The 23,671-nt window shown below is 36.1% G+C and overlaps 1 protein-coding gene and 1 pseudogene across 4 annotated transcripts in view; one reads left to right on the top strand and one right to left on the bottom strand.

The window, feature by feature from the left end:
* Positions 1-23,671, bottom strand: part of Asph (aspartate beta-hydroxylase) — a 208,533-nt gene that overhangs the window by 84,481 nt on the left and 100,381 nt on the right. The gene's annotated exons all lie outside the window — the stretch shown is intronic.
* LOC113184199 (U2 spliceosomal RNA) lies at positions 5,483-5,571 on the top strand (annotated as a pseudogene).

Raw genomic sequence — 23,671 nt, forward strand, 5'->3', positions numbered from 1 at the left:
CCAATCAGCACACAGCCATGAAAGTGCTTCTGTCAGGAGTCTTTGTTTTGTATTATCACTCAGTGAGAAAGGAGAAATAATGTTGATGATCCACAAATAACCCCTTCCAAGGCCTCTCCCTCTAAGGCTACCTACTTCGTGGGTAAGTATTACTGCGGGAAAGGGTGAATTTGGGCAGTTCTGGAGAGATGCTCTTAGGGCCAGCTTTCTGCTGCAGAGGGACTGGGAAGAGCTGATGGTGCACCCTTCCTTGCCTCCTACAGCTGAGGAATAATGGACTTTTGTTCTTCTCAGAATTAAATATCAACCGCATGCCAGCAGGAGTTCAATATTCAAAGCTTCAACTGAACAGTTAACATAAATATTTTTCAGCTGAGAGACACTAACTAATACAACACAGTAAACATTATATAAAGGGCAATTGTTTTCATCTGCCCCCTCGATTGAAATAATGTGAGATTCAGCTGGGAGCATTCCATGGCACCAGCAAGTATTTCAGTTTATTAAATGGAGTTGGCTGTCTCCCCACAGGGTTATTTTAATAAATTATACATCACTTTCCTTCTAGAGTAATAATCCTTTAACAGATGTGACCCCATATGTTAAATTAGAAATTTCAGAGAAGCTAAGTGATGTGTTTTTTTAGACATAACGGAAACCCCTCCAGTGCCAAGGCAGTCCACAGCCTTTCCAACCCACTTCAGACACGATGAATGTCAACTCCATGTGCACTGTGCCACGAGACAACAGCCACCTTCCCCCAATTTTATTTTACATGCAATTCTAACTACATTGCTCTTCTGGTTCTCTAGTCCTTAACACTGCAAGTAACAAGAAAGAAGGCACTGAGGTTGTAGCTCAGTGGCAGAGCATGCCTTCAGAATGAGGGAGCTCTGGATTCAATTCCCAACACCAAAAAATATATAAAAGACAAATAAAGAAACAAAAAGAGGAAGCAAAAAGGGTTGTGTGATCAGATGTATATACTCAACAGCAGACACAAGTTGACATACTGGGAGCAAGAAAGAGAGAAAAAACACCAGAAAGAAACCTTTGCTCAAATAGCACTGAAATATGAATAAAATGTGCAGGGGTAAATAGGACAACACACTTCAAGAGCTCCCAAAGCCTCACTGCATAATATAATAACGGATGTTCATTAAAATGAGCTTTCCAATCTCTAATCACCAACAGTTAAATGATGTGCAACATACATTTTTTAAAAGGCAGTAATTCATAAAAAGCATTTTAGAAATGTGTTTCCCATATTTTATTAATTTTGTTGAAATGGTAAAGTTATTTAAAGTCATCTTTAAATATTTGTTCCCATTATCAACAAATAAAACAATAATTTTCAAACCTCACTCCATCATATCTTCAGGGGAACTTGACAGAAAATAGATGATCCCAAGCCTCAATACTAAATAACTAGCTACAGGTGACTCTGCTATGTAACTTCCCAGATACATCTAAAGACAGGACATACTATATGAATAAATTATTTAGTTTCTATATTATCTTACTCTTCATTTAATTGTTATGATGTTAACATGTTCTGCATGTTTAATTAGTGTTTGTCACCGTTGGTATTGACTGACATTCATTATTATGTTTTATAAGACAGAAATTACATGGTGTTCATTTTTTTAAAGATATCATCTTAGATTTTTATCAAACCCAAGAGGAAGCCTTTAAAATCAATTTGATAATCACAATGAAAGAAATCCCAAGAGTGCCTTTAGAATCTCTCCCTGTGCTATGCGAATGGAAACCTGATATTCTATAAATTATTAATCTTGGTTTACAGGAGTGTGATAGACATAACAGGATGACCACAAACACCTGGTCATGATAGGATGACCAGTAAATAAGTCAACCCTGAAGATGGTGGTCTCTAGGAAATGAGAAAATGTTGAGTTTATTTGGGCAACAGCGGAATGATAAAGTGACAGATAACCTATTTCTGAACAAAAAAAAGAAAAAATATATCTAAATGACAGGTTTCTCATAGACAAATGTGATTATGGGTCAGTAATGGAGACATAAATCTATAATTTTATACATTGAAAAACCAAGCCATGGCCTTTCTGAAATAAATGTAGTAAAAAATGACACGACAGAAGGGGATAATATGTCCAAATACTAAGTTTGGGATTTAAAAATGAAATCAAATTTCTAAATCTTTCCAACCAATATATGAAATAATATTTTGCAAGAAACTGTATATCAGGGATTGAAAGTCAATGAACTCTAAGAAATAGGAATAAATTTATCAAACCAGTGATAAAAAGAGAATCTTAAGAGTAATAAAACAAGCTTGTCCCATACAAGGAACAAAGGTAAAGATAGTAGCAAATATCTCACCCAAAAAAAATGAAAGGGAGAAGAGCAGAGCAACATATTTAAAGTACTAATAGTACTGGCAGCAGAGAATCCTATACCCAGCAAAAATATCTTCAAAAAAAAAAAAAAGCAAAATGAAGTGGTTTTTAAATACAGCAAAGCTGAAAGAACTTATAAAAAGTGGATTTGTCCTACAAAAAATAAAATAAAATGAAATGAAAATGAACGAATAAATAAAAATGTTAAAGGATGTTCTTTAGGTGGGAGATGGTATCAGATGGGAATGTGAATATAAAAAAATGAAGAACTAGAAATGGAAAATACATAGAGAAACACATGCTTTCTCTCTTAGCATTTAAATCTCTTTAAATTTTTTTATAGTTAAAAGATAATCATTTAAAACAAGGTGTGTTTTGTTTAGTTGTTTTAAGACAGAGTCTTGCTATATTTTTTAGACTGGATTAGAACTTGTAATCCTCCTGCCTCTGCCTCCTGAGCAGTTGAGATTATAGGTGCATGCCAAAACACCCAGCAACAAATTAATTTTTGAACAAAAATAATAAGAATGTAGTATGGGCTTTAGATAATACATAAAAGTAAAATGTGATAATAATAGCATAAATGTAGTCTAATGGTAGGTTTTATATAATATATGTGAATGGTATAATATACTTTGAAGGTAAATTGTGATACGTTAGACATATATACAAAATACCTAAAGAAATCACTAAAGTACACAAAGAGTGATAACTAAAAATGTCAACCAGAAGATAAAATGGCATACTAAATATTATTAAATTAATCCAAACCAAGGAGAAGAAAGAAGAAACATGGAGCAAAGGAAAGTTGTGACCAAAAGAAAATATACAGCAAGATGATAAACCTATCATATCAATACACATTAAATGTAAACACCCCAATTAAATACCAGAATTAAATGGCAAAGAATCTCAGCTTGTAGGAAACAGCAAAGTACAATTGAATGTTGACTACAAAAAATCCTCCTTGAATACAAAGACACAAGTAAAAGCAAATGGATGAAAATTTGTTTATTGGTCTAAAAAAACCCAAACAATCAAAAAAAAAAAAATCCCAAACCTACAGTGCCAATGTGAATTTCAAAATAGATTTCAGGTTAAAGAATATTATCTGTGACAAAAGAAAGTTATTTCAAAACTGTTAGAGTCTGTAAACAAGTCAGGATGGTGCCTGGCAGATGTTAGAGTCTGTAAACAAGTCTGGATGGCGCCTGGCATTTTGCCAGAGGGAGTGGTTTCTGAAGCAACGCCATCAAGCCATTAAGTGTGGAGATTCCTTATTGGTTGACTGCTGTATCTAGTTTATGTTAATTAAGATAAGCTGTGTGGGATGTATAAATACCCCTCCTGTCCTACAATAAACAGCTCCCACTCCTGCTGTGTCAAGGTACACAAGTTGCTTGTCACCTCCCCCCCCCCCTTATTTTGCTGCAGCTGGACTTCGGCAAAAACAAAAAAGAACTGTTTGCAAAGATAACAATGACTGAAATGTTTACTCATCTAGTAGCAAAGTTTCAAAATATATGAATCAAAACTGAAAGAATTATTTAAGAAACCAAAATATTTAAATCCATCAGGGAATTTGATAATTCTCCTCATTCAGTAACTGATAGAGTAAGTATAGAATAATTCAACAAGAATACGGAAGATTTGAAGAACAGTTTGAAGCACCTTGACCTAATTGACATTTCTAGAATACTAACCTCCCAAACAAAAACACACCTTGCAAGTGCACACAGAATATTGCAAGCTTCCAGCTGGAGGAGGGGAAGGAGAAAAGAATAGTAGGGAGAAGAGGAGATTGAACCTAGGAGAAGCCAGGAAACTATGAAGATGAGAGCAGATAGAAATAACCTTCAAAGCAGAAAAATAATAAAGTCAGTAAAATTAAAACTGGTTTTGAGGGAAGACAAATAAAATTGATAAAATATCCCTAGGATGATCGAGAAAAAGTGAGAGAAAACATCAGGAAGGAATAAGGGGATATTATTACAAATTCTATCATTATTAAGATGATAATAAGGGAATGTTATAAACAATGTTCTGCCAATTAACTTAATAAATTAGATGAAATGAACACAATTGTCGAAAGATAGAACCTTCCAAAGATTACTCAAGAAGAAACAAATACCTGAATATCCTAAATCAATTAAAGAGATTGAATTTGTCATTAAAAATTACCACAAAGGAACTCCTAGGTCCATCATCTTCACTATTGAATTATACCAAATATTTAAAAAAGGAAGAACATATAAATTCTCAAAGAGGAAGAATTTTTTTTCTCAACTCATTCTATTTAGGCAGCATTTATTATGAGACTCAAACCAGGCAAAGACATTATATAAAAACCATGCTTCAACATAGTTTTAAACATAGAGGTAAAAATATTCTAAATAAAATTTTAGCAAGTCAAATTCAACAACATATATAGAAAATAATTTATCTTGAGGTTTAATCCAGAAATGTTAAAACTCATTTTAAATGTTGGTCTAACATTTGAAAATCCATTAATGTGATTTATACTAGCACAATAAAATTAAAACCACAAGGTCATTTCATTAGATACAGAAGAGCCTTTGTCTAAATCCAAAAGCCATTTCTAATAAAAACTTTTAGAGTTATAGAAATAAACTTTCTCAATCCAATAAAGAGCATCTATGAAAAATCTGGACCTAACAGAAACTGAATGGTGAAGACTAAACTTCCCCCAAACACCAAGATCAGGGATAAGACCAAGATGCCCACTCTTAAAACTTCCTTTCAACATTGTACTTGCTCTAGCCAATGAACTGGGAAAGATAAAGAAATAATAAAGCATCCCAGTTGGAAAGGAGGAATAAAACTGCCTTTATTCATAGATAACATGAAAATATTTGTATAAAATTGTATAGGTTCTATAAAAAACAACTTGAAAATAGTTTATCAAGGTTGCAGTTCTGCAACCTGTACAATCAGAATTCTGTAACTTGTACAATCAGAAAAATGAGAAATTATACTCCATTTGATTCAAATGTATGAATTGTCAAGATCATTGTACTGTCATGTGTAACTAATAAAAAAATTAATTAATTAATTTAAAAAAGTTTTCAGGATACAAGATAATCGCTTCTCGGCCTTTTGGCTAAGATCAAGTGTAGGATACAAGATAAATGAATGCACTTTTTTTTCTTTTTTACTAGTAATAACAAATTAAAATGAAAAATTAGAAAGTGGTTAAAATTACAGAGTAATGCCACTTACAATAGGATCCAAAATCGGATGTACTTATGGATAATTCCAACAAAAGTCACAAAAGACCTATACATGGAAAACCATTGTAGGACATGTCTTGCTACAGTCTTGAGGCCACACATGTGGCTGGGATGGCTCCTGGCAATCAGCCAGGATGAGGTGCTGTGGGCGGTGACAGAAAAGGTGGATCACCTCCAGGATAAGTCCAGGACTCTTCTGCTCTCATGGACAGCTCGTGAACTCGCTCTACCCCTCTGACCTTCATCCTGCTCTGGTGCAGTATATAAGTTGTGTGTACTTCCTCAATAAATGAGATCCTGCTTCCACTCCTTTCCCTGGAGCCTTCTGATTGTCCTCCAGTGTAGGAGGGCTGGGTGAGGGACACCTTTACCTTTCTTGGCTCCTCCTGGTGGGGGCATGCTTTCCCCGCTTCTCCCACTGGTCAGGAGGAGACAGGGGGCTAACACACTGATGACCATAACAACTGATGAGAGAAATTTCAAAAGACCTAACTAGATGGAGAGACTCAGAATACTCATGGATTAGAAGACTTGGCACAGTAAAGGTGGTCGATTCTTACCAAATACATAAATTTTCCTTGTTCAATTACAGTCAAAGTGACAGCAGACTTTTTGTATCTGTAAAAATGGACAAACTGATTCTTAAATTCATATGGAATGTAAGGGGCCTCTAACATAGTCCAAACAACCATGAAAAACAATAAAGTGGCAAGACTAACATTCCCTGATTTCAAGATGTCTTATAAAGCACAGTGGTATTTGTGTGGAGATAGAAAAATGGGTCAACAGGACTGAAAAGAAGAGTTTAGAAGTTGTTATGGCTTGGATGTGAGGTATCTCCGAAAAGCTTGCATGTGAAACAATGAAAGAAGGTTCAGAGGAGAAATGATTGGGTTGTGAGAGTCTTAATCTAATCAGTGATTTAATCCCCTGATAGGGCTTAACTGAGTGGTAACTGAAGTGGTAGGGTGTGGCTGGAGGAGGTGGGAATTGGGGCATGGCTTTGGGTATATATTTGCTTCTGGTGAGTGAGGTCTCATTCTCTTTGCCTCATGGTCATCATGATGTGAGCAGCATTCCTTGGCCACCCTCTCCTACCATGATGTTGAGCCTCACCTCAAGCCCTGAGGAATGGACGAAGACCCCAGAAACCATGAGCCCTCAAATAAATTCTGCCTCCTCTATAATTGTGCTGGTGTGTGTGTGGGGGGGTACTTTAGTCACAGCAATGAAAAAGCTAAAACAAAAATAGACTCATACATACTCGGACAACTAATTTTCAACCAATGTTCAAAGGCAATTCAGTGGTAAAAGAATAGCCTGTTCAGTAAATGCTGCTGGGACAATGGCATTATAATGCCATTATAATGGCATTTTATATATATATATTTTATATATATATATATATATATATATATATATTATTTATATATATTTCAAATAAATGGTTTTTCATACCTTTGCTATCAAAAAAAAAACCAAAAAATAAAAATAAAAAAAACAACTGACTTAAATTAAAACACAGACTTAAATGTAGAACCCAAAATTATAAGACTTCTAGAAAAAAATCAAGAGAAAAAAAAATCTTTCTGACCTTAGTTTAGGCAAGTATCTCTTTGATATGATTCTAAGAGCACGATCTATATAAGAATCAATTCATCATTTAGACTTTCTCATAATGAAACAGGTCTTCCAAAGCCACCATACAGAAAATGAAAAGATAATTTAGAGACTTGGAGAAAATATTTGCAGTATCAGATTAATGTCTTCAAAAATCAGGTAAAAAGAATTCTCCAAACTCGAGAATAAAAAGGCAACTCATGAAAAAAGTGGGCAAGATTTGAACACACACTTCACCAAAGGAGAGACAGAATAAGAAACAAATTCACAAAAAGATGCTTAAAATCACTGGTTATTAAAGTAATGCAAATTAAAATCTAAATGAAATACCATTTCATACCCATTAGAATGACTAAAATTAAAAATATTGACCATACCAATTGTTGGTAAGGATTAGGAGGACTGGAACACCTATATGTTCCCAGTTAAAATATAAAATTTAATAATACATCCACTTTGGAAAAACTTTTGAAAATTTCTTAAGAAGTTCAACACACATTACGGTTTGGATGTGGAAAGTCTATGTGTCCTGTGTCCAGAGGTGGCCCTTTTGTGAAATGATTGGATCAGGAGGACTGACCTCCTCACTGGATTAATTCACTAAAAGATGAATGTAAGACTAGGAGATGGGTCCTGCTTGGAGGAAAGAGAGGTCCTGGGGACACGCCTTAGAAGTGTTTATCTTTTCTTCAGCCTCTTTCTCTCTTTTTCTGTTTCCTGATTGCCACAAGCTGAGAAGCTTTTCTCCAATGCAGCCTCTATGATGTTCTGTTTCACCACAGGCCCAGAGCAACGGAGCCAGCCAACCGTAGACTGAAACCATGATCCCAAATCAATCTTTCTGTCTCATATAATACTCAGACATATTATCCAGCCATTTTATACCCACATATTCCCAGGGAAATGAAACATGTTTGTACACAATGACTTATACATGAATGTTCATAACCGATTTCTTTGTAAATGCCAAAAAAAAAATGGAAACAACCCTTATGTCCATAAATAAACAAAAGGATAAATAAAGTGTATTATATAAATAGAATGGATGCTACCTGTCAATAAAAGGAAACTACTACTATGTACTATAACATGAATAAATCTCAAAATAATTGCTGATTGAAAGAAGCCAGGCCAAAAAAAATAAAATAAAATAAAATAAGAGGGGGGTGCATACAGTGTAATTCCACTTACACAAACATCTGGGAAGAATAAGGTAGTGTTTATGGACCTGAGGAGGAGCAGTGGCTGCCTGGGTTTGTGTAGGTACCTATGGGATGAAGTGTAGGACAGCTTATTGGGGGGTGGGGGAGGAAAACTTTGGTATCATTGAAGATGCTTGTTTTCTTGATTGTGATGAGAATTTCATGATTTCATACATGTCAAGACTAATCAAATTGTATTCCTTAGGTAACACTTATGTATGTTTAACTATACCTCAATAAAACTATTATAATAAACATAAAAATGCAACCACCATCACTATTCTCATCACTAAAAACAAAATTAAGAACAACTCTAAAATCAAAGGTGAATACTTTCACTGGATAGTCACAATTTATTTTTCTGTGGTTAAGAACTTAGGTTTGTTAATCTGAAGTGGTATCTAAATGAGGTTCAAAGATTGCAATTGGTTTTGCCTGAAACAAATAAGTCAGAACTTCCCACATAATTCTGTGAGAAATTAATCATCCACAAAGAATCACTGAGCAGCAGAGTACCAAAAACATTTTAGAGTATCCATAGCTACTGTTATATATAAAAAATCTAATGTAGAATATGATAATATTTCCTTACCTGTTAATTTAAATTTCGTCTCTGCATTAATTTTGTAATTATAGATTCTCTGCAGCAAAATTAATGACATTATGACCTCATTAAAGCCAATACATGCCTGACTTTCCAGACAATGTGGTATCACTGTTGGTTTTAATGAGTGACCATAATGAGTGACCATTTTGGCACGTATTTATTGAGTGCCTCAAATATTTATTGAGTGTCAGTTAGTATAGGGGACAAAAAGATGAACTGAATATAATTCCCATCCTCAAGTACTCCAGATGCTAGAAAGTGGTGATGTGGGGGAGCAAGTTAAGACTGAAAAAGAAGGATGAAAATTATCAGGCAAAATAAAAATCACAAAGTGCTTTGGGAACACAAAGAGATGAATGTTAACTTTTAACTAGAACAAAAGGGTAAGAATTTAGGAAGAACCTGATGTTTAATCTGAGCCTAAAAGCGTATATATAATTTCAGATTCGAGGCAGGGAAAAATATTATGAAGGGACGAGAGTAGAGGTAGAAAGAAAAAGGAGGTAAGTTTAGAAATTTGTGATAATTTTGGTAGAGTCCCAGGGTGCCAGGACAAGGACAGTGAGAGTCAAGGCTACGACATAGGTGGCTTGAAAACAGATTTGGGGGTTTCTTGAAGAATAAGCTGAGGAAGTTAGACTACTCTGCAGAAAATGTGGTATCACTGCTGGCTTCAATGAATGACCATCAACCACCTGTTCCAGGAAGCTGCACTCAGAGTAGGTTTGTATTAGCAAAAGGACAAAAACTAGAAGTGGGAAGAGACTGTGGTTCTAATAAACAAGCAGAAGACAAGGTCTAGAGAACGACAGCACAGGGAGAGAGGAATAGTGAAATTCCTGGCTTAACTAGGTGGTTAAATTTTAGGGAAGAAAAAAGATTTGAAAATAAAACTCTTAGGAATAATTACAATAGAACATATTAAAGAAAAAGATGAAAAATTGCCATTTCTTATCAGTAAAATTTTCACACTGAAATAAAGCTATTTCACTTGGACAAAAATATAGGCTTTAGTTTTATGATGTTTATAGATGATCATGTTGTTTAACATAATGCATTACAGAACACACTGTCACTAGGAGAGAAGGTGGTGACATTCCAAAACATCACACATTATTGTCAGTCCCAAGGATATGATATGTGTTGTGATCCTTTTTATGAATAATGTGTGGTTTATTTTTATGCAACAGCACACCACATGTTTTGGTTTTTAACAGATGGCAAACTCTTTTTTACCATGGTTTTAAGCTTGCACATTGGGAATGAAAACTATTTATACAGTAAACACTTTAGCTGATCCTATCTTTGGACGAGTTTAATTAAAGAATGAGATACCAATTGCACAATCAAGGAGACTCATGGGAGGAAGCAGGAACTTGCTTCCTTGCTGAATACATTATTTTACTCCAGCAATTTAAAGCACACATGGAAAATAATGGCACTATTGAGTCTTACAATAAATCCCTTAAGCATTTTGCTTTTTTTTTTTTTTTTTTTTTTTTTTTTGCTAGCTGTTTTCAAATTCCAGTGTTAATAAAGATTTAACACCCAAGGTAGAAAGAACACTTAAACTTACTCTTTAATGAGATGCCATGAAAAGCATGCCTCAAACAACTCCCCAATATCCTCACACCTCTTTCAGCTTGTGGATGTTCACTTTCCACACGTAAACACTTCCTAGAGAAACATCCCTGGGGATACAGCATCTTCTCTTGCAATTAAGACATTATGAACTCTGGGATGTCATGTGGATAATGCTGATCACATTCATCAAGAGGCTCTTGGAAGAGGAGCATACACAAATGAACAGTACTAATCTCTTCCTGCATATGGATTTGGGGATAACATGGCATTTTATATAAGACAATCATTGGAGAAGAAGTAACAATGCTAGTTGATCATATCTATATAGCATGATCCCAGTGACAAACCAGCATGGTCATGCAATGTGCAGAAAAACTGTAGGAGTGCAAGAAGAATTAGCTCCCATTTTATACAAGGAGAAAGAAAAACTCTGCAAGGCCCAGAGATGTGTCCAAGATCAAAGTGCAATTAAGAATTGGTAGAACTGAGACGAAAACTCTGGTTAAGGACACTTTCTATTACACTCCAACAATTTTCTAGTGTTGAGTAACACTAACAAGATTAATTTAAATGCTTTGGAGGAAAATGTTCATGGTTAAAAAAATATAATAATAATAGTAATAATAATAATAATGGCTACTTGACAAGCAGTTTTATAACTCTAAATTCGCTGAAATGTAAATAAGGGCACCAATCTCCAAATGTCACATTTGGCCACATGCTTGAATCTAAAAACAAAACAGATAAGACTTAAAACTTGATCTTGATACCTGAACAAGAGTGGAAATATCACATGAGTATTTCCATCACACTAGTGCCAATGCACCAAGTGTTTGATAGTATTAATCCAAAAGGCAATTTAAAGATACTCCTCATTTTTCTTTTCCTTTCAAACAAGTCTCTTCACATGTGTTTTATAATCACAGAGAAATTCTTCAGGAAGCGCATTGTCAAGCTATTATCATACTTCTCAGGGGGTAAAAGACAATCTGCCTCTAGCCTTCTTCCACACAAGGCACAGAGGTAGGCAATTAATGGCACAACAACACATACCCTGCTGGGTCCTGTACTGCTTGACTCTAGTGACTGTCTGAAAGTGCCATGAAAAAATATACTGCAGAGAAATGCACACGGGGTTCGTGGCAGCAGTTAAAAAGCAAGATGCAGTATGAATCAAAGTGACAAGGCAGCAAAATTAAAAGCTCACCCAAGTTCATTGGTTTTATGTTGAAGCTATAATTTGCAATTAATGCTGCTTCCACCCTGTGACTAGCTAAATGACATTAGTAATAACATCACCAATATGATGGTATAAATGCACAAAGAAGTTGGTGATCCTTGGGGGAGAGGAGCCAAATTTCAATGAAGCATAAAAATCAAAGTTATTACCTGAAACACAACTTTATCAAAACTTGGCTTTTATGTAAAGAGAGTATCAATTAAAGGCATCATGCTGTATAAAGAGATTTTATGCACCTTTATTTCAAATTTAGTTTTAAGTGTACTTCTCACAACTTGAACCAAGTTAATATTATAATCATGGTAGTTAATTAGCCTGAAGGTTCCAGATAAATAATATAGAGAGTCCTAGAAGTAGACACTAATTAACTTCCCACAAAGTGAAACAGAAATGGGAAAAAAACAGAAGCCACCATTAAGGTACTTTTCAAGGTACTTTGAAGAATCAAAGTACAGAAAGTCACTGAATTTTTTTTTTTAAAGTAAATTATGGGCTGGGGATGTGGCTCAAGCGGTAGCGAGCTCGCCTAGCATGCGAGGGGCGCTGGGTTTGATCCTCAGCACCACATAAAAAATAAAATAAAGATGTTGTGTCCACCGAAAACTAAAAAATTAATATTAAAAAATTCTCTCTCTTTAAAAAAAGTAAATTATGATAATTTCCCCCCAAAAGTCATGGTATCAAGTTTCAAGACAGGATTCCAACTAATGTGACCTGCTTTATAATGAGCATTGTCCAAAATACCCTAGAAATGCTGCCCTGTTGAATAAGGGTGGGACTGCTATGTGCAGAAACACCTGGGGTCTTTTTTCTATATCAATCTATCATCATCCCTTTCACTAAAAATCATTCAGTATCTGAATTCACAGAGCTACTACATGGACAGCACCCTGGCTTACTACCTTAATACCATCAAATGTCATCCATCCAGGAGGACTTTAGCAGCTTTCTGACCACACCACCTCCCTAGCAGTGGACTCTTCCCTCTTTGATGTTCCTAAGGCAGTCTGTTCATAACCTCTGCCTCCTTATACTGTAGTTATTTGGTTTGTTTTTAGAGTACCCCACAGAGATAGGCACAAAAAAGAAGCTCAAGTTTTTGTTAAATTAATGCATCACCCCCCTGAGCTAGAAGCTCTTATCTCCTTTATTCAGTACCCATTTCCATTCTTTAAGAAGGGTCAACACTCAAAGGTTGGCCAAAGTTCAAAGACATGGGGAGAGAGCTTATCCTTTCACCCAGAACAAGTGAAACCCCTGTAAAAAAATGTGTAAGGAGATACACACACACACAAACACACATATATATATATATATATATACAGACACACATATATATGTATATATACACACACATATATAAATATGTTTGTATCTATATATATGTGTATATATATAATAAATGTAGTAGGATATATGTGTGTGTATATATATCTATCTAGATAGATATATATATAATAAATATAGTAGGATATGTGTGTGTGTGTGTGTAGATACATATGTATATATAAAGAGGTAGATGTATATATAAAATCCCTATTCTTATTCCCTTCATCCACACATTCTGGCTTCTTAAAAAAAATTAACTCAAAGGGCAAAAATCACAGTGTTCTCTGATTCTACCATAATCAACTGGACAACTGTATATATGATTTGAAGTAAATTTAGAATTTACAGTATAAGTTGCCATATGTTTGTCTTAAGTGGCTAAAGTATTTAATAGTGAATATGTTGGGAGAGGTGCCACAAAACAGATGCCTTTAACCCTTCAGTGATGTTTTCTCATTGTTTTACAAAAGAAAAAAAAATTTCTCCATGGCAACCCAAGAATGGGTTGATACCCGTGACTCAGTAAATGCTGAGCACCTTCTGAGTGCAGTCTTGCATCCAGTCCCTTTGAGGAGAAGGCAAAAATTAAAGCAGTAAAATAGAAGGCACATGCTTTTTATTTTAGGATTGTGTTTTCCCCAAAACATTTTTATCCCATATAGGAATATTTCTTCATCAAGGGCTTTGTTCTGGGTCTTCAGATATTGTGTAACCTACACAATAGTAGTTGTAATATGTTGTTATACTTGTAAGGTTTTATTATTGGTTATTGTTCATCTCTAACTTTGTCACAACTAGTAGACTGGCTCCCCATGCAGGCGGAATGTAGTAAAATCACCCAAACTGAAACTGAAGACTTGATTTATTTTCACGATTACCAATAAAATTGTCCCCCTTAACTGGGGAGAATATATTCCAAGACCCCCAGGGGATGCCTGAAACCACAGATGGACATTAAATTAGTGACCTTAAATAGTTAAGCAGCAAAAATCCCAAAGATGAATTTCTACCCCTGGCTGGGAGGCAGCAAGGAGGATAGGGTGCATCATGGGTGCATGGGAGAGGTGGCAACTTGGTGCGACTTGCAGCTCAGAAGTGGAAGTGGAATTGGGTCTCCCGTAGCCAAAGGCCGAAGGCAGTTACTGTCCTTCCCAAGCACATGTTTGCAGCATCAGCAAAGAGTCACCTTTCTCCCCAAATCTGCTGGTATCTGTGCAATTGTTACTACTGATATAAGGAAAAGCTGGACCTCTGAAAACATCATTGATAAAAACAATGTTCTTTAATACCGAAGTGTAAACATGTGCAGGTGGCAATGGAGAATTTGTTACACTTATTCTCTTAGTCTTGATTTATGTTTGCAAGGTTTAGCAATGAACCAGATCAAGTTGAAAGGCCACAGGTGAGACAAACTGTGGACCACAGAAAAGTGGACTGAAAGATCTAAATAGACAAAGGAGAAGAAGGAAGAGTATTCTAGCAAAAAGGAAAGGTGACTAAAATTCCACAGTGCTAAGGAAAGGTAGTAGACTGGCTCCCCATGCAGACAGAATGTAGTAAAATCGCCCAAACTGAAACTGAAGACTTGATTTATTTTCACTATTACCAATAAAATCGTCCCCCTTAACTGAGGAGAATATATTCCAAGACCCCCAGGGGATGCCTGATACCACAGATAGAACCTCATATATGCTATATTCTTTCCTATACATAACATGCCTATGATAAGATTAATTTAAAAATTAAGCAAAGTTAGAGATGAACAATAACCAATAATAAAACCTTACAAGTATAACAACATACTGTAATCAATGTTGTGTGCATATAGATTCTCTTTTTCTTACAGAATCTTACTGTATCCCATTCTCCCTTCTTGTGATGACAGGAGATGATACAATGTCTGCATGAAGAGACTCTTGCAGGCGCTATGACATGGCTCTAGGCTACCGTTGACCTTCCCATGGGTATTTCTCTATTGGAGACAGGAGATGACCACAAGTAACTAAAACCATAGAAAGTGAAACTGCACTGTACTTTCCATTGTCAAAACATACCTCATTTTTAAGTGAAAACATATAAGCAGATGATAGAATTACTGTTGCAAATGCCAGTAAAATCTACCATTATACCACAAGGGTGAAAAAATTCTGGGGGAAGAGTTCTATAGACCTCAAATGAAAGTAATTTTCAGTAGTGTATTCCTCAAATTAATACCCTCTCCAATTTAGGGTACTGTTTAAATAAATATATTCAACAACCCATAGCACTGTCTTCTTTTCTTAATATATATCTTTTAGTTGTAGATGGACACAATATCTTTTATTCATTTATTTTTATACAGTGCTCAGGATCGAACCCAGTGCCTCACGCATGCAAGGTAAAGTGCTCTACCACTGAGCTACAACCCCAGCCCTAGCTCTGTCTTCTTATGACACATTTTTTTACAAGTTTATTTTTAAATAAGTTTGGGCAGATGCTTCTAATATATTAATCTTTATTCACATACTGCCAGGGTATGAATAAACACAAATAAGGATTATCCTGATTTAAAGATGCTGCCTGACTTCCTATCAATTAAAAAAAATTAAGATCCTAACAACAATAAAATTATGTAGTCGAGCCGGGGAAAAGAAAAGAATGACAACAAAAATTTAATAAAAATACACTCATATCTGATTTTTTTTTCCTTTAAGAAAACTAGTTTGTTTTCCTGCTCACACTGTCACAATCATTACACAAATTAGCTTTGTAAAATGCGGAGTGCTCAATGGGAAGCATTAGAATGGGATTTTAATGATAACGAAGAATTTGCTATTATTGTCCTGTGGTGTGTTTGACTGAAGATTCACTCTGGCGGAAACAGGTGTCCTGAATTATCTATCACATGTCCTACAGTACAGTGAAAATCATGAAACGAAAAATAAAAACAAAGCAAATGTGTATTTCAACACAGCTAAAAACCTCTACTATACTTGCTGAGACTGGTAATATATGCTGAGCTTATTTAGAATCACTGAAATTGCTGTAATTAAACTTCTCTCTAAATCAGACTTGTATAAGAGTCAGAAATCTCCTATAATTAACTTATCTGTAGAAGTAATCAGACAATAACTGCTGGTATATATTAGGAACCACTAAAACTACTGTAGCCGTTGAATGTAATGACTATAATAAATCTTCAACAGCAGTTATCTCATAACCTCTTTTCACAGCTGCAAGGGTGGGAGGGAGACTGGCTTTTCAAAGCTTTTCCCTGAGTTAGTTTAAATGTGCTATTGCTACATTGCTCTTCTACAATAGGGGGAAATTACTAAGGCATCATGGCGTGGCCTGAACTGAACCGCCAGCTGGTACCACAACATGTAGGTGGGTTGTTAGTACCAATAATGAGGAACACCTAGTGTTTTAGGGCCGATAAGACAAGGAGTTGAAGTCTGTCCAATGGGCAGCTAAAAGACAAAATTCTAATTATAATCACCAAGCAGTAATTATATTCTAGGCAGTGATGACTTCATGGAGCCCACATGCATCAATGGAAAAGAAATACAAAGACTGAATGGTTGCAACTTCATGACAGGTGTCTTCATAGCCAGGTACTACTGTCCTTGTCTCAATGAGATGAATGAGTAAATTCATTGAGGGAAGGATCACACTTGGCCCTTCCCAAGCTCCCAAGCCATCTGAATCAAGTCTGTTCAATGCATATTTTGTACATATTTTGTGACTTCAAAATAGAAAAATATAAGATAACCAGGAGATATGGTTGGACCTGGTTCCAACACATATTCATTCATGCACTTACTTATTCCAACCATTATGAATCTGTAAGACATTATACACGAGGAGGTAATAAATAAATCACTGAGATGATATGTTCCCAATATCAAAAACCAATGAAGGGCTGGGCGCTGGTGCATGCCTGTAATCCCAGAGACTCTGGAGGCTGAGGCAGGAGGATCGTGAGTTCAAAGCCAGCTTCAGCAATAGAAGGGTGCTAAGGAATTCATTGAGACCCTGTCTTTAAATAATAAAATGCAAAATAGGACTGGATATGTGGCTCAGTGGCTGAGTGCCCCCGAGTTCAATCCCTTCTATACCCCCCCAAAAAAACCCCAAAATGAGGGACTAAATATCAATAATACAATGAAAATCCTAAAATCAACAAGAAGGAAAAAAAAAAAAAAACACAGTTCAATAGTTCCAGAAAAAAATGAGCAAAAATTATAAATATGCAGCTCAGAGTCAGGGATTCCAGAAGGGCTTATAAATTTGAGATGCTAAGCTTTTCTAGTTCAGAGAGTATTTGTAGTAGCATTTCATTAAATCAATGAAATATCACTAAGACACTAAAACAGCTACATGAAGATGTATTACTGAAGACAGGCAGACACTTGAAGTGCTTATCCTTGAAAGACTGTTTCTGCTTGAGGTAAGAATAGTGAGGCTGTGGCTTTAGTTGCATGGGGGTGCTCCCCCACTGCCTAAAGTCAGTGGAAAACTGTAGTCCTGCCTACTGAAGAGAGCAGATGACAGAATTCTGAGCAGGAGGATAGGTTGAAACTTAAAAGAGAAATGTTAAAAGCAAGAGAGACACAAAAGAGCGAAGATACATAATCTGAGAGTAAATTCTGCCCAAATCCCTGACTGAGTGGTGACTTTTCACTTCCATGGGCAGCCCCCAGGGAGCCTGGAATAAAAGCAGGTAGAGACTTGAGGCGATGGATTAGCTATATGAGACTGCAAAATGAATCACCACCAAACTTAGCAACTGGCAGCAACCCTTAAACATTCATTATCTTATACAAGTTTCTTGCTACATGAACCTGGCTGCTCATAGATGACTTGATGGCTGGTTTACCCCAGAGCACATGATTCAAAGAATAGCAAGATGAAGGCTGCAACATCTTTTCTCACCTATCCTAGGAAGCCACACTCTGCCATCTCTATAATACTGGTCACCCAGGTCAGCCATATTCAATGGAGAGAGGATTGCCCAGAGGCACAAATACCAAAAGGAAAGAATTACTGGGGACCTTCTTGGAGACTGGCTACTATGAGAATCAACTCCAGACAGAACTACTTCTGGTGAAATTTACAGTTTTGTTATGTTTCACATGTGAGCAAATTTCCTAGTACACATACAGTCTTGGCAGCAAAAACATAAAAGTCCTACTGCCTTGGGGTTTAAGAAGGAAGAACAAGGGGCTGCAGAGCAACTGGAAATTTAGATGGTGAATATTAGAAGCAAGGAGAAATACCATGAGCAAGGGCTGAGTATGAATTCTGCCCCAATCTTTGTCAGACCATTAAACTCTACAGACAATGGACTTTCACTCCTATCCTCCTTCCAAGTAAGTTAAACTGTAAAAATAATAATTAGAAACCAAAAACCTGACAGAGATAAGAGCTGCTTTCTACTTCAGGGGAGACAGGTTTTTCAGCTTGAGTTCAGACATGTGAATTGCTTACTATGACCAATAATCCTTGGAACAAAACAAATTCTAGAGTTGTATATTACACACACACATCTAGTTTTTAGCAAATCCAGGTTTCAAACAAAAATAACTAGGCGTGCAGAGAAATGGGAATCTCCTGACTCACAATCAGAAAAAGAAGAAGTCAATAGAAACTGTCTCACAGCACTCCCAGATGTTGGTACTGATGTAAACTTTTTCCAATCAGTGATTATAAATAAATACAAAGAATTAAAGAAAAACATGGTGTTCATGAGTGAACAGATAGGAAATCTCAATAGTGAAAAAGAAACTTTAAAAAAAAAGAAGTAACCGGAAATCTAGAGCCATCAAGAATAGTAGCTAAAATGAAACCATTATTAGATAGGCCCTATGGCATATTTGAAATTAGAAGAACTGGTGGCCTTAAAGATACAACAATAAAATTATGTAGTCCAGCCGGGGAAAAGAAAAGAATGACAACAAAAATTTGAAAAAAAATTAAAATAAAAAACCAAGATTTGGAGACCAGTGGGATATTATTAAGCAGTTCATTATCCATGTAGCTGGAGCCCCAGAAATAAGCAAGTAGAAAAAAGAAAACAACACAAATAGTGGCTGGAAAATGCTAACACAAGATTTAAGGGTATAGATTAAATGAGATTCCACAGGAAAATATCCAAAAATGTAGTAAGTACGATCTGGACACTAAAAGTTCAATTATACTTTGATTTTTCTGTTTGTAAACTCTTTCTGCCCACCATTTAGTATCTTACTGCCACTCCATGAAGAAGCAACTAAAGGGAAAAGAATTATTCACGATTTTACTCATCTATGTTAAAGTGTCCCTAGACAGGTGTCATGATTGAGTCTATGTGTCACCTCAACTAGGTCAGAGTATGCAGATATTTGGTCAAACATGTCTAGATGTTGCTATATATTTTGGTGAGATGAACATCTAAATGGGTAGGTTTCGAGTATGACAGAGTACTGTGCATAATATTTCTATCTATTTATATCGATGACTTTGACATCTATATGTAGCTCTCTGCAAATACCCCCACACATCCTACTGGATTCATTTCTCTGGAGAATTCTGACCACTGTGTTTAATACAAAAGGAGACAGTCAGTTGTGGTTTTGATCCTTAAGAAGCTTATTGCCTAGAAATTAAGAGGAAACCTCAAAATTCATGCTAAAAATTTGAAGAACAGTGTATACTAGGGACACAAAGGAGAAGTGTATCTCCAGTTTGGGTAGAAGATGGAAGGCTTCCCGGAAGAGGTAACTTCTAAGCTTGGTTCTAAGGATTAGGAATTTTCTAAATAAAAGGGAAGGAGAGAGAGAAGGAAGAGCATTTTGAACAGGGGAAAGGCACAGCTGGAACTATATCCTGAGATGCTCTGTGCTGTGTAAGGAGTTTAAGGGTAATGGAGAATAGCTTTGTTCAAATGGGTCATGCACAGTTTTAAGAATCACAGGAAAAATTTGTCAGGAGATATATTTTTTCAAAAAATAGAAAAACTTCAGAATGAGACTTCATTATTACTCATGTTGTTCCTATCTTTAGTTTTCTTATGATACAGAAAACTTAAGACCTATCCATATAAGGTCCTAGTTGTACCACGCTGACTGGCTATATTATAGCCAGCTCAGCCTCTTCTTTTTTTAAATTAATTAATTTATTTATTTTAATTGGGTATATATAACAGAAGAATGCATTTTGATTCATTGTACACAATTGCCACAAAACTTTTCATTTCTGTGAAATGATGTAGCAGTTGCATTGCAAATGTGATTCTGCTCCTGTCAATGTAACTTGTTTTCTAGCACCACCTGGTGTTCTGTTGGGGCATTGAAAGTTTTACATTCCTTTCAAAAGACAATCACCATAGGTATTGCTTAAGTGTATCCTTACTTGTAATGAACACTATAATGGGATACTGAATAGTACCCCAAATCAAAATGAAAATTACAGAAAAAGTTCATATACAAATGCATTTTATCCAAACACACACACACACACACACACACACACACACTCCACTCACCACCTCTACCCTACATCCTAATCCTAATCAACATCAATCCTCCTCTAGACTATTGCAATAGTCTCCTAGTGAGCTTCCAGCTTCGAATCTTGCACATTATAGCCAGAACAAGCCTTTTAAAACATAAAGCAGATCCTATTAATCTGCTCAGAATCTCCCAGTGGCTTCCCATCATATTGGAGATAATATAACATTCCTCATTATGGCCCCCAAAGTCCTTTGTGATGCGGATCCTCAACCTCTTGGAAATCCGCCATTCCTACATCCTCCCTCACACATTGTTCACCAGAAATCAGCTGCTTGCTAACCCTCAAACATGCTAAGCACACATTCTCAAACATGCCAAGCACACATTCTCAGGGACTATGAACATCCTCTTCAACCCCTGGACTATTTTCTCCCATGTGGGAAAAGAGAGCTCACTCCCTGGACTCTCCAAATCTCTAATTAAATATCACCAAAGGGCCACACATACAGCAAAATTGCCCACTTCCATTCTCTGTTCTTTTCTTGTTTTGTATTCCTTTTCACACCTATCATTGCCTGTTAGAATCTATTTGTTTTAAACTGCATCTCCACATCCCTAATCACACTAAAATGTAAGTACACACTGAGCATTCCTAACCTAACAATCCAAAACCCAAAATGTTCCAAAATCCATAACTCTTTCCACAAGTGGAAAATTCCACATCATGAAAATTTTGGTTTCAAACACAAAAATATTAACAATCCTGTATAAAATTCCTTCATACTATATGAGTGAAAGGTGTGTATGAAACATAAATGAACTTTAAGTTTAGATTTGAGTCCCATCCCTAAGTATGTATATGCAAATATTCCAAAATATTAAGAAATACCAAATTCACAATACTTCTGATCCCAAGGATTTTAGATTGGGGGTATTTAACCTGTTCCATGAGAACTGGGGCTTTGTTTTATTAGTCTGGCAGCCCCATGGCCTAAAACAGTACCTGGCACAGAATAAGTCCTGAATATGTATTGAAAAATGGACAAATAAAAACAAATGCTGGAATTTGACTTCTAATAAACCATCTTTGCATTGCATTGCTTTGTAGTTCACATTCACATTTTGAAGCTGTGGAATATGGAATATATGGGGAAAGATGACATCCAGTGGGGAAAAATTGATATAGCAATTGCATTTTAAAAAGATGTAAATCGTTTGATTCAACTTAAGAATCAGGCATCCCCCAAAGAGGACCTGTTTAGGAATAAGCCCTATTTCAATCTTTTGACTGCACCAAAGTAGACAAAATTTGACTCCCTAAAACAAAGTAATCATATATAATTATTAATTCTAAGTATAAACTATGTCTTCCCAATCTCATTAGTAGTTCCTCATCAATATTCTTGAGGGGACACAATATAGGTAGAAAATAACTCAACCTGATAATTCATTTCATCCTGAGACAAATTTATAATTGTCCTTTTAAAAAAAATCTCAATTTGTGTTATTATGAAACTGAAGTGTAGCTATTGAAGCATGTTATTTATTTTTTTACTACCAAGTCCCCAAATGGAAAATTTCCCTTCCTCTACTTCCTTCTAGTTAAGAGCAACATATGAATCCATTTGAGTAAAATAGTATATGGGATTCCCAAACGTGACGATTTGCTCAAGCAGGATTTTCAATGGAGAGGTGGTAGCACTGATTCATTATTTTTTTAAAAAAAAATTCTGACTATACCTGCACATTTTACTCTTCATAGAATATTTAAGTTGCAAACATTTTTGGTTGGTACTGACCTAAGTGGACAATTTTAAGGGATGGGAGGATAAAGTCGTCAGGCGGAGCTGTGCACTATAACCCCTGCAGGATCAGAGACTTCAGCTCCCAGCTCCTCTGGAAAATACTCTTTAGGATCAGAATTCTGAAGGCCCAACCTGTGCACAGGGTACACAAGGCACTGCGAGGGTCCTTGTGTGTCTGCAAAAAACCTGGCCCAGGATCCCCCCTCTCCTCTTCCTGTTTTTCTATGAATGCATTTGGTGAGCCTCCTAGAAGTTATCCAGTCAATATGTTAATGAGAAAGGGCTCTGGTTGGCACAGATACATGCTGGGGCTGGCATCCCATACATGAAGAAAAATGTCTGTTAACTGCACACCATGAACTTCGGCTTATTTAGGGTACCCCAGCTTCTTAGGACCTTCTTTCTGTCCTAAAAACTTTTGCAGACTCTTCTCTACCACAGTGCTCTTAGTCTTTGCACAATTGTCTGGATGGTACTGCTAACCTACTCAGAGACCCTCCCTTGAGAAAGCTCCCTCCAGCATACTCTCTGGCTATGTTTCCTCAAAACAGTAAACACAGCTTCAGTCCCAGGTGCCCAGCTGACCCTCCTACTGGGAGCTCCCTGAAAGAAGGGTGCTTGTCTTAGTCCCAACTATCCCTCCTGACTAGAGAACCTGGCATACAGTAGGCAGGCAGAAATTTAAAAGGAGAAAGCAATGATTTTTTTTTTCTCTAAATTATGAGTGGATAGATTTTTTAAAAATATATATTCTGATATCCTAGTGACCTTTTTAGCATCAAAAAGTAGCCATGTTCCTAACATATGGTGGTTGAACCTATCTCAGTTATAGAAGCTATAATGGCTTGCACAATAATAGTCCTTTTGGAACATGAGGTTATGAACGAAGGATGATAGAATGGCAAGACAGGAACTGAGTCCCTCATGATTTGGTTCCAGGTTATGAATGTGAGTAAAAAATAAACTCCTTTTAAGTCACTGAAATTGAGTTCTTTAGATCATATGTAATTGGATATAACTGTAAGATTATTTTGGAATGTGGGCTTCCGAGGAGAGAGACTCTGGTGAACTTGATTCTGGAGTGTGGCCTCAGTCGACCACCTCAGTGGCCTTGGAGCCATGTGAGGAAAGTTCCATGGTCACAGGCAGACTGAGTTATGTAGATCCTATCAGCAATTGC

Source organism: Urocitellus parryii, chromosome 7 (genome assembly GCF_045843805.1).
Source record: "Urocitellus parryii isolate mUroPar1 chromosome 7, mUroPar1.hap1, whole genome shotgun sequence".
Taxonomy (NCBI): domain Eukaryota; kingdom Metazoa; phylum Chordata; class Mammalia; order Rodentia; family Sciuridae; genus Urocitellus; species Urocitellus parryii.